The sequence below is a fragment of the Cantharellus anzutake genome, assembly GCF_015039405.1.
Source record: "Cantharellus anzutake strain C23 chromosome Unknown EI90scaffold_151, whole genome shotgun sequence".
Lineage (NCBI taxonomy): Eukaryota > Fungi > Basidiomycota > Agaricomycetes > Cantharellales > Hydnaceae > Cantharellus > Cantharellus anzutake.
In genome coordinates, this window is record NW_024067101.1 from 72,298 (window position 1) to 85,771 (window position 13,474).

The following is a 13,474-nucleotide window of genomic DNA, read 5'->3' on the forward strand; positions in this document are numbered from 1 at the left end:
TTTGAGGAAAATACACTGTAAATAAATCCTGTAAATACGAGGTAGAGCATGAAAAAGGAAGGCGACCCAAAAAGTATAAAAGGGAGACCCTTTCTGCGACCTTTCACCCCCCTCAAAGAAGTAAGAAAATAGAGTATTATTTTTCTCAAGCATTTCTGGTTGTCACTCCAGCATGAAAAAGTGATATACAGTTAAGATTGCCACTGTAGTAAAAGGCAGCAATTAAGGAGGGAAATATTAAGTAGATATTTCAACAGCAGAGCTGGTTAACACTCCAGATTTCAAAGTGTAAACACAAAACAGTTATTTTGCTACTGTTAAAACAAGCAATAAAATAAGACAAAAATAAAACAGACTCAAGGGACACTTCAGACACAATCTAAATCCATTAACTGAGTAGAAGATTTAATTCAAGTTAAATTTCAAATTAAACAACGCTACACAGAATTACACCTAGACAAATTAAGAAATTTCAATAAAATAACAGCTCCACAGGGCTCGGTTTATCTGTAAGTCAATTCCCAGAAACTTTAAACTAACCCATAAAAATAGAATTAGCCAAAACACTCGGATTGGTACTATATTTACAACAAATAATACTAGTACACTTCCCCATCCTAACTAAAGAACCAGGGAACAGCTTGGTGGTGGTCACGGTTGAACCTCCCAACTGACCTTCCTTCGTTCTCTCCTTCAAAATTGGTGGTCCTTACAGGGGTAGTGTATAAAACCTAGCTAACTCTACAGGAATTCTTATAACAAATAAACAAACATTGCTGAGATAAACACAACCAACAGAACTGATTCTGAATTTGGATCGGTAGGAACAATACCCGAATCGGAAATCACTAATTCAGAAATGAATGGAACTTGGATGCCGAGAAAATGGTCCCGGGATGCACCCGCATTCTGGGGAAGTGATATAGAAGATTTCTTATCAGATTTTGAAGCTCTAGCTGAATTGGCACAACTAACGGAAGAAGAGAAATGTAGATGGATAATTAGATACTCAAGAGGACCAGCAGAAGAGGTCATAAGCTCATTACTGCAGATCCGGGACAATGACTGGGCAGGAGCTAAGGCGGTATTGTTAAACCTCTATAGAGCCACGGACAATAGGAAGAAATATACGATGAAGACATTAGTTGACTTCTCTCATCGAAAGCGCAACATTAATAATCACTCAGAGTTTGATGCGTATCATAGATCTTTCATTGTAATCGCCCAATCATTATTAAGACAAGATTTAATCACAGAAAAGATTATTAACCATAGATTCTTCCGAGGACTTCCGCCAACCTTGCAGGGGCTCGTTAAAGAAGATCTAAAGGTTACACAGTGCTGGGTATATACAGCACCCCCCAGCCTAGATAGAGTAGTATCTATAGTACGAACTCTATTAGAAGATGACGCTTATCAGGAAGAATATTCCAAGGATGAAGAGGAAGTCGGCTCGGATGACAGGTATGATTCGGACCAAAGTGACACGGATTTATATCCCGAACTGGATCCCCCGGTATTGAGAGTACAAAAGAATAAGCGTAAGAGTACAGAAAATGTACACGAAAGCAGACCCAAAGAGAAAGAAGCTGCACCTAAGGTCCCAGACGTAGAAAGGGGGAAATTTTCTAATAAAGAGTATCGAGGAATAATCCCATCGACACCATCCTCTTCCATCCAAAGCGACGTAGACAGCCTCACCGAACAATTAAAGCGATTAGAAATTCAGCTGGCTACTTTCACAAATATTAACTAGAGACCGTCATTCGGACTGCCTAAGGCATGCTGGATGTGTGTCACGACCCAGCGTTCCCTGGGGTCAGATGACCTCCTCCCTGACCTTCTCTCAGTCCCAAACACTCCCCGCACACTCCGCTTGCTGCCCGTTGCCGCCTAACCACTTCCCGCCACCTCTCCATGACCCCTCTCCTAATTGTCGTTGAACGACCTAGTGGCACGGAGCACTGCAACCCTTGTCCCATGTTTCGCTGCACCTTGTTATCTTGCGGCGAAGGTCACATTTGACCTTCGCTGTCTTGAACACATGCTCCTTGTTTGTTTTCCTTCTTCTTTTCTCCACCCGCAATCTCCGCGAGATCTGGCGACTTATTCCCTATTCAGTTCCCTAGCGCTTATATACAGCTTGTAACTAATGCTTGTACTGTAGTTCGAAATCAACTAGACATTCACCCCTAAGCTTACTTCTGTTCCCATAAGACCCCCGACCTTCTGAAGTATCGGGACCATGTTGAGAACGAGGCGCAACACTCCTCCTCAAGTCGTTGAAGCCGAAATCCTGGCTCTCTCGCCTAAGCAGCCTCGGCCTCGAGACTGGTGAGGTTATTCCTCGCTGAAGCTTGGTCATGTATAGGACGCCTGTATCACTAGCGGGCAATGTTCAGTCGCCTATGGCTACCCTCGGCGAACCTTCGCACGGTTCTGACAATGTGTGGTCAAATAAATACTCATAGATTCGGACTCAAGAATTGTCCGGAGACGTTATTATTGCTACAGAATGGCAAGATACGTTACACTGAAGATGGACGGATAATTAGAACGAATGGGTTGGAAATGCCCAACAGGGAAATAGAAGGAGGAATGGCAAAAGAAGCCGATAAAGGAAAGGGAAAAGAATACATAATCGCGCTGCTCAAACAATCCAGGCAAATAAGAAAAGACGCCCGGACCCGCCTTTGAGAAAAGGCGAGCTCGCATACTTATCCACGGATAAGCTGAACCTACCCAAAGGCAGGGCAGGAAAACTAAAGCCCTTATACATAGGGCCTTACGAAATTCTGGAAACATTTCCAGAAACATCAAACTACGTCCTCAAGTTGCCACCACAACTTGAACAACGTGGAATCCACCCAAGATTCCATGTATCCCGGCTTGCACCCCACGAGCTGAATGACCAGGAAATCTTCCCAAATAGGGAAGTAAACATATTCTACGATTTTGGGGAAGACCCCGATTGCGAAGCAGTAGTTCGCGAAATCCTAAACCACGCATGGGTTCACAACGAACTCTGGTTTAAGGTTAAATGGGAACTAGGGGACACCACATGGGAACCCCTAGGAAATTGCAACGACCTCGTCCACCTGGACGAGTACCTCACCTTACAAAATGTAAGGGAACCAGAAAAACTCCCTATCAAAGAAGACAGGGAACTCTCGGCATCACTACGCCCCCAAAAATGGAGGCGGAGGAAGTAAAGCTGAGGGATGATGGCCCACAGCCAAGAGCGTGGGAAAGTTCTGGGCAAGTAACTCGCCCGGACAGCCACACCATGTACTAGAAATCACATGGGCTAGGTGAGTAACCCGCCTAGACCACGTGAACCACAGGCTCACGTGCAAAAGAACACACATCTGCGGCGAATCCCATGCATGCAAGAACGAAAACCCCTCCCACCACCACGAGTAACATAACGACGAAATGTCATTCTCTGGGGGAGGCAACCCTCGGTTCAATCCAAACAAACCACCGGATATCGAAATACGACAACCCAGGGAGCAAGGCTCCCCGGAACAACAACAACACCAGGCGCAGATAAGCGCCATGGATTACACGACGCATGCAGCACAAATGAGTGCTGCGAACCAACAACCATCCGCATTGCTAACAGGCACCACATACCCCCAGCCTCCCCAAAGAGGCTTCCAACCATACACGGTGCAAACCGCACTGATGGCGCAACAAGCGCCATTCCAGGGGCAGCATTTGCTGCTGCAGCCCCAGGCATACTCCCCAGGGAACTTCCCTGGCCAGATCAACCCCTGGATTAGCCAATTCGGCCCAGGTCCAACAACACCCCAGCCAAACGCAGGCTGGGAATCAGCTATCGCGTCAGCAGTAGCTGCTCAGACAGGTCAGCTCCGTGAGGAGCCGAAAGAGATGAAGTCCCTCGTAGGAGGGAGACGAGGGAGCGACAGCGGCTCCTCATCCAGACCGTCCAAACGGGCACGGTCTGATAACTCGAGGGCGTCAGAAGACGCCTGCGACCATTGCGCCCACTGGAGGCGCAAATACAACAGAGCACGAAGAGATGCTGAGGGCATCTTTGACTCTCTGAAAGACACAGAGAGAGAAGTCGATCTCCAAAAAAGGGAGATCAAATTACTGAAACGTGAGCTCAGAGAGGCACGCACACTGGCAGACCTCGCTGCCAAACCCATCATGATGGGGGCCTCCCAGGTCAGGGGGAGGGGATACGGTGCCGGGGCACCGACTATCCCGCCACCCCATGGGCAGGCAACCCTGTCCAGGTTGCATAAGGGCCCGCCCTCAGAGGGGCAAACCCATGTCGAGGGGAAGAGGGAGAGTGGTAGGCAACCGACGGCAGACCCTAAAACGGGGACCACTGCCAGAGGCGGCGGGCCGCTGAGTACCTCAGCACCCCATGGGCAAGCTACCCTGCAGGGAAGTGTCCACATGCTATACAAGACTGCCGAACTCAACGAGTTCGGCAAAGTCGAAGCTCCAGTCGACATAACAATCGACCCCAACTTCCCCATGAGGAGAATAACGGGGTCAGAAGCGGCACATGACGCCGCATACGCTTGGTGGACAAGCGTGAGTGGGAAAGAATTCATACACTGGTACGAACAGGCCGAAGCCGCCTTCAAAAGCGGCAAGGTACACAGAACCCTTCGCGAAAAAGCGAAGGAAACCGAGAAATACTTCTTGGGACTCCCGAGTATCGCAAGACTCGCGGAGGAATATAATTCCCCAGAGAATAAGGGAAAAATCTCCTGGGAAAGTCTAGGCAAAGCTGCCTACTTAAAGTCCCAGTTCAAACCACTCAGGACTCCTGAGGAACATGCCGCAAGAACTGCGGAACGGGAAGCGAAAGCTTCCAAATACCGGGAAAGAGACACGAGTCTCCATGCTGGACAACCAGCCCAACAACCACCCTTCCCCACGGGAAGAACGGTAGACCTACCGTACTCTACACCTGAGCCAAGCAGCTCAGGAACACAACAACCCGCTCCCACCCAGGGAGCACCCACTTCGTCGAGCCCACAGCCTGACAATGTAGCCCAGGCTATGTCATCGCATCCGACACAGCAATCGGATGTCCAGATGAACAACCCGGAGGAAAACCCTCCTCCGGGGCAATGAATCCACCCTTGAGAGAAGGGAAAGTGACACGGTAATACGCCACCGAGGCGCCTGTGAAAACACCTTCCCCCAACTCGAGGCCCCGCACACAATACTGTATGCGAGGAACCGCAAGTAACAATTGCGGAAATCTCCACTCCGTCAAAAGACCCACATCCACCACCGCTCGTGTGTAAACACCACTTACACATGAACCCTCACAGAACAAGTGAGGAACACCAAAGACATACAACCTTTGGGTCGAAATTCATTTTCGACAAACTCCACCATTTTCTCTCTTCTCTCCCTGCGATACCAATGTATCGCCGTTTACTTCAAAGTAACGGCCCACACTCATTCATTCCTTAAACCCCCTCTCTTTTCTTCACCGACATGTACAAAATCGCCCACTTTAAAGTGGCGACAACAAAACACTCATTGATAATTCCAAACTCAATGTAAATCAACTATTAAAACTCTGTTTTATTTCACTATCAACTTTGTATGCATCGCAAATGCAACGCAAGGGGGGAGAATGTCAGGGCAATAGCCCTGAACCCCGAGTCACATGTAAGCTAGATACATATAGTCACGTGGGCAAGTGGGAACCTCCGGGTAACCGCTTACACACCACCGTAAAATACACTATCTTGTATCACTTACAGCCTTGTGTGCTGAGCCACCCTAAGACCTCACAGTATCTGACACGCTTCCCTCCAGTCCTGTCCGTTGGCTATGTAGTTGTCTATGTGGATCATAGCAAGTCCTTCAGATAGACCATGTACTGCCATCACATCCTGTACTGCATACCGATATGTAAAAGCCAGGCATTCCACTACTGGCGGTCTGCTGGTTACTCGTTGTACCTGTTCAGGTGTTGGTGGGTCATTGACGATCGTTTCAGCCACTTCTTCAAGGGGGAACTCTTCACCCTGTCTGCTCCTCCGCTGATGTGATCGCCAGTTCTTCCAGCCTCTCCTTTCCCGTGTGCAACAGCCAACCGTACGCTTCCAGATTCTCGAAGTCCATCCCTTCTTCATTTTATTTTTCCTTTTTATAACTTGTTAGCTTTTTATGGTTATACTAAGCTTTTTCCCTGATAATTTACCGTGCACGCTTTGACTTTTGTTCCACTGCCGCAGGTGCTCTGTATTATATGTGCCTTGGTTGATCCCTGAATCCATTAATGTGGGTTAATTAACTGAAGAAACTTCGCTGGAGAAGCTTTCTTTCCTTTCCAAGACGTGAAACCAGTTAAGGTGCACAGGCGCAGGAAAATAGAGGCATCCTCTCGGTGATTCAGGACTTTTATACCTCATATATGACCCGGGCTGATGTTTCCGTTCATGGTCCCTATAGTCCCATCGTGGATCGTACCTCGCTGCTTCCCTTGCCCGTTCACTTAATGAGTCAATTACTTTCGGCAAATCCTTTCCCTCTTTTATCAATTGTTTTCTGATGGTCCATCTATCCCACACTGCATCCCAATATAATATTTCCTTATTTAACCGTGCCTGGCTTTCCTTGTAAGGTATTTCAAATGTTATTTCCACGAAATCGTCCCCATCAGGTTCATAGATTCATCACCTTCTCCAGACTTTCTGGATTTTCGTCAGATAATCCTCCTGAGTCATCGTCTCCTGAGTCATCCCCATTCTCACTCTCTTCTGATGGGGTCCCATCAGCCTCCTCCTCTCCTAACCACTGTTTCCTTTCCAAATTATGCCATTTCTCAATTGTTTTCCATTTTCCCTCTTGTTCAGGCTTCTGTTTGTGTATGATAGGCTCATTGTTCTCGCGAAAATAAAACATTTTTACCCATTGCGCTGCTATGGGCTTGGACAATACTGTTCCATCCAACTCCGCTAAGACATACGCCCCAGATGGTCGGTTTTCTACCACATAATATGGCCCAAACCATCTCAGCGCTCCTTTATTTCCTTGTTGATTATCTAGGAAATTCTTATATAGTAATACCATAGTACCGGGTTTGATTGGATCTTTATATTGTGGTTTTCCATATTTGTCCCAAAATGCTTGCGCATTTTTTCCGCCATTGGGCTTCTAGATCCTTTGATGCCTGGTCTATATTGTCATCCCTTTCCTTCAATTGGGCCATTCTTAGCGCTAGTAGATCCGTTGTAGATTCTACTTTATGCCAGTCCAATGTATGCCATGTTCTTTCGGAGATGTCAAAGGGGAATAGAGGTGCTTGTCCATATAGTAAATAATATGGTGAAAATCCTGTAGCTTTACGCGTCATTACTCTATCCGCCCACATAGCATAATAAAACCATTCGGACCATTTGTTTCTGTTTCCCTTGCAATTCTTCCAAATTGCGTCTAGCCAATACCTATGTCCTACTTCTAGCATTCCATTTGCCCTTGGGTTCTCCGCAGAAGTGTGAATTACTGGAACATTATATTTCTTTACTAATGTTTGAACTGCATCCTTGAATTCCGATCTGTTGTCTGTAGTTATTTGTGGAATACAGCCGAATCGGCACATTATGTCCTTGAAAATAAACCTTGCTATTCCGATTGAGCTTTTGTCATACAGCATTCACGCTTCAAGCCAACCCAACAAGTCGTCTCTGGCATCCACTATATAATTATACTTCCGGCTCTTTGGCATATGGACCATGTCCAATGCAAATTTCTTCAAAATTGTTTTTACATACATCGGTCTTATTGGAATTCTGGGCCTGTAATTAGATCTAACCTGGCATTCATGACATGTTTGACAATACCATTCCACAAATGTGAACATTTGTGGCCACCAGACTTTATCCACTAAATTCTTATAGGTTGGGAGCTTTCCCCGATGTCCGGTCTCGTCATGCGCTTGCTTGCATAGATCCCAACGCTTGTCTAAGTCTTCTATTACCAAAAGTGGTGGTTGTACACCGTTTCTTCGCCAGAGTCTTGAATCTCCATAGTAGAATTTCTTGACCCACATCAGGACTCTCCTGCGCTCCGTAGCTCCCTTTGGTAATTCCATAGTTGTCAGGTATTTCTTGATTGGATCAAAAAAAATCTGCCTCTTTCTTTAAATCCACAGGCTGTTCCCTTAGTGATTTGGGTTGTTTTTCCGGTTTAATTTGACCTTCCATGTATCCTACCCGTCCTAGCCAGTTAAGAGGTTCCACACCGGTATTGGAAATAACTGTAGGGTTTTTCCATCGTACTTCCACTGGTAGACATTCCTCTTCTCCTGAGTCCATCTTTGCAATATGTTGTATTATCCATTTCTGTTCATTCTCCCAATCTAATTCTTCCTCGTCACTTGAATATTCCGGTTCCGAGTCCGCCTCATATTCCTCTTCTGAGTTTTCTAAATCCATGTCATAGTCTTCTTCCTCTGAAAATTCCCCATCCTCTTCTTCTGAAGCTAAATCCTGTTCTTCGTAGTAATACCATCCCGCATTAATATTCCTAGCATATTGAAATGTGTCATCTTGATCCATTTCCCTGTCAGACTCTTTGGAATCCTCTTCCGAAGGTCTTCTTCGAGACAGTCCATCCGTCCGGACCTTTCTGGGTTGCCGGAACATGTTCCATTTCAAAATTAAACAAGTGTAGATAGGATACCCATCTTGTCATGGGCGCATTTGGCAGGTCCGGGTTATTTACCATCTGGATTACCGACCTTGCGTCCACCTTGATCCGAAAATGGTATCCCCACAGGTATCGCCTGCATGCTTTAACTGCCCGAAATACTCCGTACAGTTCCAATTTTGGTTGAGAATAATGGGATTCCGTTTCATTGAATGTTCTAGACCCAAATTCTATCGGATATTCTATTCCATCCTCCAACCTTTGGAATAACACCCATCCTACACCACTCTGTGTGCTATCTACTGCTAATGAGACACTCTGGCAACTTTCCCATTTAAGGATCTTGGATAGGGTACCATGACTTATGGTTTGTCCGATTATGGACACATTTCTTCCTACTAATTGTAATTCGGGGGTTGCTAATACAAATTTCTTACCTGAAATAGTAACTCCGCTGATCTCGATTCTCGTTAGTAACTTGTGCAGCGATTGTGCATATTCCCAAACAAATCGGCGGATTTCGGGGTTCTCAGGGATGGTCTCTCCTTGGTACAGGGTTGGAGGTCCCTTGAGTGCAATGTCATCAACAAACACCCCCGCTCTGTCTGCCATTCCCTTTATTATATGGTAAGATCTTCTACAAAATTCAATCACTGAGTTCGTGAATCCCTGTGGGAGACATGTGAGCTGCTGCGGACCTAAGCTAAAACCATGAAAAGCTGTCAAGTGACAGCTTTCAGGAGCTAACGTGCATGCATCATACCCAGAGTAAAGATCGGCAATCCCGTAAATTGAATGACCTGCAAATTGTTCTGCGAAGTCATCAACACGCGGTGGCAAGCCAGCATCTTTGATGGTTTTGCTATTGAGCTTCTGTAGATCATGTACTAGTCTATAAGTGTTATCTTTCTTTTCTACTACGAATATTCTTGATCGGTATGCCAACTGTGATGGCTCGTATACAGTAATTGACCACTCAATGCACGTTTACCCTCAATGCAACGGCAACAAGTTTGACCTTTCCACACATCGGATTTGCATGAAAATTTGTGACTGCAAACAGTCAAGTTCAACTTGTACATACTAGAGACCTTTAACCTGTGGGGTGCTCGTTCCTTGCACACCCACGCGTTTAGCGGTCTCTAGCTCCTGCGGAGGGCATTGGGGCACCGCCCCATGCAATGACATCCTTGTTATTATTGTTCCCCATGTGCTAAAGAAATAATGAGATATATGGTGATTATTTATGCACCAAGGGGCCAGCCCCTTGAACCCCTGCTCCTGCGGAGGGCCATTGGGGCCTTGCCCCAAACCCCACTCCTGCAGAGAGCCTTGGGGCTGCGCCCCAAACCCCGCTCCATTAGTCATGCACAGGAATGAGAAACACCTTCCCCAATCCACTGGGAGTGAGGCCCCTGCATTGTTTTTCTTCATTTTCTGGCCATTTCTCCAAACCCACCACCCCAACCACTCCCCATCACATGAAATTCCTTGTAAGTTTATAAAACAGTGTTCCCCATGTTGCCGTGAATTTTTTTGATTTTATTTTATAGAGAGCACCTTACTTTTATTTTTCTATCTTTTTATTCTATACTGTCCCATGTTGCCATGAATTTTCTGGATTTTAATTTGCATAGAATACCTTGGTATTATTTTTCTTGGCTTTCCCCCATTGCCGCAATTTTTTCAGATTTTATTCTATATAGGATACCTTGTTTTGGATGTTTCTATTTCATGTTGTCCCACATTGCCGTGAATTTTTTCGAATTTTTACCTTATCTGGAACCTTAGTTCATTTGGTTCTGTTGTTGGAAACTCCGGATTTCAACTTACTTCCTATTTATTTATCTATTTTACATGCTAATAGCGAAAATACAAAAAAAAAACAATACTACCATTTATTGTACATGCCAATTTTTCGACAAAAAACAATAACTTATACAACAAAAATACTACTACTATAATTATTTATTTATTCACTATTTATTACTATTATTATTATTATTATTATTATTATTATTATTTACGACTATTATGACCTATTTATCTACCTATTCTATCTATTTATCTATCTATTTTATCTATTTTACATGCCAAAGTCACATGGGAACAAAAAAGAATTGCTCCCATGAGGGGGTGTAAACTGGTTTTGAGTGGGGGTATTAGTACTTTTTCGCTTATGTCTGTGCACGAACAAAGTTGTGGGAGGTTACACTCAATTACTCACGTGAATTTCCTCAAACTAAACATATACACGTGATTTTTCACATAAACCTATCATATCTCTGTCAGTTCTCATCCGTTTCTCGTCGGGTTTTTTTCAATGGGCGCGTCTTGATGTCCTCTACATGTTGTATTATTAGTCCGACTCGTCGTTCGGCGATCCCGAGGAGACTATGGCGATTTTCTTATTTCCCACACAAAACTGTATGGTATTATTCTTATATCTCGCTTAATACCTTACCAAATGTTTTATAAATTCGCATACTAATTTATATATTATCAACGCAAGTTTTTCATATTTCTTCATATTTTTTTAACATGCTGTGAGGCACTGGAAGACGTTTCCCACGCACAGACCACGCGCAGAGCAGACACTACATTTGTATCTCTGTCAGTTCTTATTCGTTTCTCTTCGGGTTTTTTCTAACGGGCGCGTGTCAATGCCCTATACAATGTGTATTATTACCTCAACCTGATATCCTGCGATCCTGAGGGTGCCAAGTGAAATTTAATGGACTAATTTATCATATCTCGCTTGATACTGCACCAAATGTTTTGAAAATTTGCATGCTACTCTAAATATTATTAACGCAAGTACTTGATATTTTTACATATTTTTGAAACACCTGTGAGGTGCTGGAGAACGTTTCCCACGCACAGATCACCCGCGGAGCTGACAGTGGATTGGTATCTCTGTCAGTTCCTGACCGTTTCTCGTCGGGTTTGCTGCAATGGGCCCGTATTGACCTTTTCTCCATGTGGTATTATTAGTGCAAGTCGTGAATCAGCATGTATGAGGAGGTGGAACGATTCTTCCACAAATAAAGCATGTACATTAGTATCTCTGTCAATTTCGATTCGTGTTTCGTCGGGTTTCTTTTAATGGGCCCGTACCAACTTTCTGGCCATTTTCTATTATTGGTGCAAGTCGCGAATGAGCGTTCATGAGGCAGTGGAACGGTTTTTCACAATTTTTCACAAAAAAAAGCATATACATTCGTATCTCTGTCAATTATCATTCGTTTTTCACCGTTCTTTTTCGTACATACTTGTAACAATGCCCCCATTATCTTATACTATTGGTGTCAATCGCGAATGAGGGTCTATGAGGCAGTAAGACGGATTTTCACATTTTTTCACACACAAAAGACATGTACATGCATATCTCTGTCAAATATCATTCGTTTTTCGTCGGGTTTTTCTCAATGAGCTCTTACAAACAGCCTCTACATATCTTATTATTAGCGCACATCGTCAAACAGCCTGTATGAGGCGTGGTCACTGTTTCCCACACACACAACTCGCGCTGGCATGGGCCACCACTCGTATCTCCCTCAGTTTTCAACCGTTTTTCATGGGGTTTTTTGCAATGGAATCGCTCAAACGTCCCCTCCATCTTTTATTATTACACCATGATAGGTTATCTAGTGCAATTGTTAACATTGGAACAGCTCCCACGGGTTGCGAAACTGAATTGCTTATGAATTTAATTTGTATTGAGCCATACAAAAACTGAATGGAACCATACATTCAAGCTGACTTTATTATATACTAGAGACCTTTAACCCGTGGGGTGCTCGTTCCTCGCACACCCACAGGTTTAGCGGTCTCTAGCTCCTGCGGAGGGCCTCGGGGCTCCGCCCTGAACCCCGCTCCTGCGGAGGGCTTGGGGCGCTGCCCCAAACCCCATAGGGGCTCCGCCCCATGCAACGTCATTCTTGTTATATAGTCCCCCTGGTGAAAGTCAAGATGCAATGGGATATTTATTAACCAATTAGAACATCATGATACACTACATTTGGTGTCAAACGATCATGTTGTCCAGGGGGGAAAATTACCTTAATCTTCTCAGGAGATGTCACCCTTGACAGTGCCACATAAAGTTGTCCATGACTGAAACATGGTGCATGCAAATCAACTCCTACATTCCTCACAGACTGTCCCTGTGCCTTGTTTATCGTCATAGCAAATGCCAATGCAACTGGAAACTGGCGTCGTTGCAGGATAAAGTTGAATTCCCCCAAGTCCGATGGTGTCATATCCCGGAATCCCGACCCCGCACACTCCCACCACATCACACCTTCCTAACAACTTCACCATCCCCTACACCATGCCTCCCCACTCTCCAAATCACCTTCCCTCCTGGCTGTCTCAGCTCCGGTCTGGTTGCGGCACACCGAACCTTGGCTACTCCCATCCCGGAACCTCGGTCCCGAGTCGGAACATTCGGAGACCCTGGATTTGCTCCGATATCCTGATGGACCTCCGACATCCCGTGACATGTCCTTAAACCATTCCCTCGCCTACTTCATTTATTGGAGTCACCCAACATCCTTCGGACACGCAACTCCGCTTTCGGAGCTAACCGTATCCTACGGTGATCTCCTTCACGCTATCACTTATTAGTCATCTTCCATTCTTAGCACGACTACCTTCTTACTACCATTCAGTCGGCTAACCCCCCTTCCCCATTTGTCTTCCCCATTCATTTTCCGGCCTCCAACTCCGCCCTCCTTGGCCCGACACCTCGGTTCCCCGTTTTAGATATCGTTCGGAACCTTTCGGTACCTCTCGGTATCATTCGGTACCTTTC